The sequence below is a fragment of the Pteropus vampyrus genome, unplaced genomic scaffold (assembly GCF_000151845.1).
Source record: "Pteropus vampyrus isolate Shadow unplaced genomic scaffold, Pvam_2.0 Scaffold561, whole genome shotgun sequence".
NCBI lineage: Eukaryota > Metazoa > Chordata > Mammalia > Chiroptera > Pteropodidae > Pteropus > Pteropus vampyrus.
Window position 1 is genome coordinate 390,858 of NW_011889342.1, and position 6,532 is coordinate 397,389.

The window sequence follows — 6,532 nt, forward strand, 5'->3', positions numbered from 1 at the left end:
GGTTCCTGCTTGGTGCCCCAGCCTGGCCCAGATCCTCCACGAGGAGAGGAAGGGGCCTCCGACCACACGCACCTCCTTCCTAGCCTGAAGAGTGAGTGAAACAGAGCGCCCGTCACCATGACAACATTGGCAAGAGTGCTGACAGAGTTCCAGAGGTGGGGGAGGGGAAAGGCGACAAGGGGGCGTGTTAGTTGTAGTCTTTACTTTGGAGTTCGGAAGAGGTGGCTTGGAATCATGGCTCCTTGAGAAAGCTGACCTCATTTAGCCTACCTCTCGCTGTTGTTTCTTACCTTCCAGCAGTGGGCCTTCATCCAGCTCTTTCCCACTTCAAAGCTTTGCATTTGCTATTCCTTCTGCGCGGCATACTCCCTTCCATGTCTTTCCCATGGCTGGCTCCTTTTCAGTCTTCAGACCCCAGCTTAAATATCACCATCTTAAAGGGGGCTTTCCTTAGCACTACATCTAAGCTCCACTCTCTCCTATCATTCAGGATTTTTAGTGCAAGAAACAGAAAAAATGACCTGACAACCACAACCAAAAAATGCTAAGACATGTGGTAGCTCTTGAGGACATCATGGCTACCACTGCAGAACTCTCAGCTGTGTCTGCTTCCCGACCCCCGCCCCCGAAATGTCACTGCTACTGCAGCATCAACTAAGTCAGTTCTCCATGGTAACTGCTTCTTTGTCTCTTTAGTTCTCAGGGTCGAAAGTGGCATCTAATTAGCTGAGACTGTGTCATCTGGCCATGCTCTAGCTGCAAGGAAGCTGGGCAAGTGAGTCACGCCTGAACTTTCTGTTTCTATGGCAGAAGAAAGACTGTTTCCCACTGAGACTCATATGATGGGGAATTCCTCCAACATAGGAAGCAGTGCAGAGTCTGGGGAAGAAGAAAGACAACTGCCCTCCATCCCTCCCCCATAATTCTTCACCATATCACCTTGTTTCCATCTAGTAGTGGCATCTTTACTTGGACATTTGGTAAGTGTCTCAAACCATGGTCAAGATTCTGGAGCTGGACAACTTGGGTTAAAATTATGATTCTGACACTTGCCATCTGTATGATCTTGAGAAAGTCACGTGATTTCTCTGTGCCTCTCTGTGCCTCTGTTTCCTCGCCCATCAACTAGGAGAATAGGATTGTGACATGAACGAAATGAGTTAATATGAGTAAAGTGCTTACACAGGGGCTAATATGGAGTAAGCACTATGCAAATGCTTACTTTTCATTTTTATTAATTGAATAGATGAATGAGCTTTTCTAATACCAGGAGATGCAAAGAGGGTTTCACAAAGAACTGGGGAGGCAGCTCACTTTGGACAACATTCTGTACTCAGCCATCCACCTTCGTTTTGTTCAGGTAGTGCTTCCGTTTTCTCAACCAGACGATTTCACTGGCTCGTTTTGCTGCTTGGCGTCTGGAACACCTACCTCGGGTCGTGTTTGTGCCAAACTGCTTTGTGTTTTTGTGTCACACCTACATATGGCGGATTTAGTTCTGACATTGGTCTCTGTGAAATTCATTAGGGCTGTGAGAGGAGGTGTGGTCTGTCTTATTCTAGCTTTTAATTAACTCAGCTTATTCATGCCCACACACTCCTTGTGAGTGCTGCCATCGTCCCAACATTGAAATTGGTGCACACTACTGCCCATTGCTCAGTCTGTGACTTCTCCCCTTTTTCATCTTCCAACCCCAGTTTGACTGTGTTCAATTCTAAAACTCACTTCTAGTTTCTGGCTTTGATGGCCCGTTGTGGATATTTTTCTCTAGCCTGCCACATATGGGTCTGAGGAATAGGTGAACCATCTTCTGCTCTGCTTTCAGAGCCTGCTGGTCATAACCTGGGTTGGCAGTTTCTGTAGACTGAATGTTTGTGTCCCCTCCCTCCAATTCATATGTTCAATCCTAACCCCTAATGTGATAGTACTTGGAGGTGGGGCCTTTGGGAGATGATTCGGTCACAGAGTGGAAATCTCATGAGTGGGTTTCGCACTTTTATAAAAGAGGCCCCAAAGAGCTCCCTTGCCCCCTCTGCCATGTGAAGACAGTGAGAATACAGCTATCTATGAACCAGAATGTGGGCCCTCGCCAGACACTAAGTCTGCCAGCACCTTGATCTTGGACTTCCCAGCCTCCGGATCTATGAGAATTCAGTTTCTGTTGTTTATAAGCCACCAGTCTGTGGTATTCTGTTATAGCAGCTTGAACAATCTAAAACAGCAGGTGCCTGGAAGGAACCACAGTAGGGCTGAGATTAACTCTCCGTCTCTGAGAGATTTAATTACATGTGGCTGAACAGACATGATGCTCCAAAAACACTACAGAAACGTTTACATACATAAGCCAAGGCTGGGAAAAATTTTCACTGCTCCTCAAACTCAAATACCTCTCTTAAGCTAACAAATGAGCCTGTTTTTATTCTATGAAAGTAATGTATGCACATTGTGTAACACATTGAAAAACATAATAAAGAGAATAAGAATTATCTGTAACTTTGTCACCAAGAGATATCCATGCCGAACATGTTTTGATTTCACTCTAGCCATTTTCCTATTCTCTCCTCCCCCATATATATATTTATAGTTATACACATCTCCCTTCTCCCAGTATACTGAAGCTCAAATATTCCTAACTCAGGCCAATGGGGAATAATATTTGTGAAATTAGCTCTCTGATTTTCATAATGAAGGTTGCTTTACAGAAATTCCTTTCTGCAGCCATCTTTGCTGGGACCACCTGTTCTTTACAATGAGTGTGATAAAATGGGGGACAGAATTCTGCTCTTGGATTAAATAGAGTAAAATTGCAGGATATCTGAGGAAGGAAAAACCTTTTAAAACCTCTAGCTTTTCTTTCTTCTTCTTCTTCTTTTTTCCTTTGGTATTGCATGGTGATGCCCTTCACTCTGAAATCTTGGCAGATAATTATCAGAGACCCCTTTTCAGGTTCCCTGATGTCTTCCCTTCTGGGGCACCAGGTCCTACTTTTAGTAGGTGCCCCTCTTTCTTTTGGAGATAATCACATCAATTGGTCTCTTGTTCCAGGGGGATATGACCTAGAATCAGTTTTGTCTTTGAGAAATGAGGTCGCTTTCCTGGGGGAGGTGTCAGGAGAGAGTGGGAAGCCCCAGGCTGGGAGAGGAGGTTCTTCCTGGCTTTTCCTGGTCACTTCTTGCAAAGATAGTGACCCTGTGGGTAGGTGAAAGATAAGGACTGGTCCATATGGCTCTAGTCCCCATCAGTCCCCTAAAATGGTTCAGGCAAAGGTTATCCATGTCCTCCTGCAATTGACAAATTCCATTGTTTCTTTTTTGTCCCATCCAATTGCTCTCTAGGTAGAATTTGAAAATTTCAACCGCTTGAAACTTGAATCTCCTCCCCTGTACTTTTCACTCTTCTCTCTTTTGCCTCTTGTCTTGATCCTTCACTGGCTGGTTGTCTGCCACCCACCCCCTCAAATATAGTGTTCTTTAGGTGAGTTAGGCAGTACTGAAGATGGTTCCCGGTGGTTCCTTATTCCAGTCTTCATGCCCTGTGTAATTCTCTCCCTTTGTGTGTGGGCTAGATCCACTTGTAGTCAATAGAATATGGCAAAAATTCTATCTTCCTTTCTCTTTCAGACATATAAAGACCCATGTGGCAAGGAATTGAGGGAGCCACTGGCCATCAGCCAGAAAAGACCTGAGGTCCTCAGCTCAGTACCTGTGAGGAAATGAATCCTGCCAATAACCACACGAGTGAGCTTGGAAGCACATCCTTCTCAAGTCCAGACTTCAGATAAGATAGCAGCTCCGGCTGATATCTCGTCTGCAGCCTAGTGAGAGACCCTGAACCAGACGCCCGAGCTATGCCATGACCAGATTCTTCACCCACAGGAACCCACAGAATAAATACATATAGTTTTAAGCTATTAAGTTTTGTGATAGCTTGTTATGCAGCAATAGCTAATTAATGCATTAGGTTTCTGTCTTCCATTCACTTCTCATTCCTTACTTTCTCTCTGGAAAAGCTCATCCATATGAGTGGATTTGGGCATTACTTGTTAGGTTAGGAAACCTTGTACCATTATCAGTCACTCTCCATCTCCTCTTCCCTCCAGCCCCTGGCAATCACTAATCTGCTTTTTGCCTCAAATAGATTTACTTATTCTGAATACCTCATACCCATATAAATGCAGCCTGAATGTTGGAGGGATGTACACTTATCTGGTCATCACTGACTCTTCTTCTCCCCTGAAATTCTGTGTGCAGTTTCAGACATTTCATTTGAATATCAGGCCACTCTGGTAATAAGGAAGGGAGTGTTTTGAAGAAGGGGGACCTGGCCTTTCTCTTCCCCTCCTCTGCTCCCTTTGGGGCCCCGGGACTGATGGGGAACCTGCCAGTTGATAATGAGACCCCCCTCTTCCTTAATGACTCTGGGGGCTATGGGGATGCCTCAGGCTAGCTCTGCCCTAATTAATTAATAGGGAGCACTTCCCACAGAGGAATTAGCCTCGATTCCTCCATCTCAAGCTCCTCTTGACTCAGCCCCTGCTCAGGCCCCACCCCACAGCCAGGGCAGTCATCTGGGACAGCCTGGGGATGCTCCGTCTGGGCTGGCCTGCCCTCCTAATGCTAGGGCCAGAGCTGGAGCCACTGGTCCGAGTGAACCTGTGGTGGGCTCAAACTCTAGCTTAACAACATGAACTGTGACTTAAACTCTTCAAGCCTCTTTTACATCTGTTAAAGGGAGCCAGTAGCCCTTCCCTTATTGAGAGAATGAGAGAGAAACTCACAGGGCCAGGGAGGTGAGAGTGGGGCACTCTCTTAGGGTGTAAAACTGTAATTAAAATAAATAACATTGGAATATTATTATTGGAATATTATTAGAATATTAACTTTGAGAGGTGATGGATATCTTTATGGCCTTGATGGTGGTGATGGTTTTGTGGTGTATACTTATTCCTAAATGTATCAAGTTGTGTACATTAAACATGTTCAGCTTTTTACATGTCAATTATACCTCAATAAAATGGTTTAAAAATAAAAGACCTGGATCAGGTAATGAGATAGACAGCAACTCTGTGTTTATCTGTAATTTCAAAACAGTAAACTATCATATTCTTTTTCTCTTTTTTTATAATTTATTTTTCAATTACAGTTGAGTTTCTTTTTTCTTTATGAGTCATTCTTTGGAGATATAGTTATCTTTTTCTCATTCAGAGGCAATAAAGATATTCTACTAGAAAAAAGATAAGTAATAGTCTAACATCAGTAATTAAAAAAATCCCATAAAATTCATGTCAAAATCTGTGGTGAGCTAAATATCAAAATGTTAAAGACAGAACTTAATGAATATTGAGCCAACTCATATAGTAGCCTGAAGCAAAAGAAAAACCAGGGATTTCTGATCCTGTCTTTTTTTGAAATGTTGATATTTTGTTAATCATTTTTTTTTGCATTCATTTTGGATATTGAATAATGAAATGTGTTAATTCTTGGAAGATCTGTGTAATTCAGTGAACAGATATTTTTCAAATGACTAAGTGCATCATGTTTCAAAATCATCCATGGGTAAAGATGTACTCAATGGATTTTAATGTTAGTAGAGTACAAAAAGTTCACTGGCAGTTTTGGATCCCACATTGTAACTCTCCTTGTGAACTAAAATGCATTGAGTTTTGGTGTAGCCTCGAAGAATAGCCACAGTTACTTGAAAAGCTGGATAAAATATTCGTTCCTTTTAAAATTAGCTGTTTGCGTGAGGTTGAATTTTCTTCATATACTTCAACCAAAACAACACATCATGACAGAGTCAATGCATATGATACATTCAATTTCTGTTATTCATGGTAGTTTTGTTCTATAAAATTGCACAAATAATAAATTATCAAATAAATCATTGCTCCTAGGCAGATTTATTGGATGAAGTTTCTGTGAGCCTCTGGGCACATTTTTGTCAATCAGTCATCCACCAATCAATATCTAACTTTGTTTATCTCATTGATTCATTGACATTGAATTCACAGCCAATGACACTATAACTCATGCCTCAGAGCTTTTGTAACACATATTTTCTTCATGAGACACATCACAGTCTTCTTGTGCTAACAAACACTGCACAGCCCTTGGGCACCACGTCTGGGGGCCATTTTAAACAGCATTTTATGGCAGCTGAAACAAGAAGGCAGAGCTTCACCCTGTTTGACCTCAACTGGGAACATACATGTCAGCCAGTTCAAATTTTGTATTGCTTCGAGCATGTCCACTAATAGACATAAAAACATTGATTTTGGGTTACAAATAAGTTTAAGGGAGTGGATGAATTTACAAATATGGAGTCTGAGAATCCCACTTTCTTTTTATTAAGCTAGATATCAAAGCAGTTTGCAAAAGTGTAAAAATTGCCTCTCTTCTCACTAATTTTTTCTTGTTTTGGAAATTTTTTTTTTAAAATAAAAATATGCACTTTATGTTACAGGTAATGAGTTCATTCTTGTTCTGTTAAAATGAATAACTAAATATTTACAAACATCCTCGGTTTTAATTTC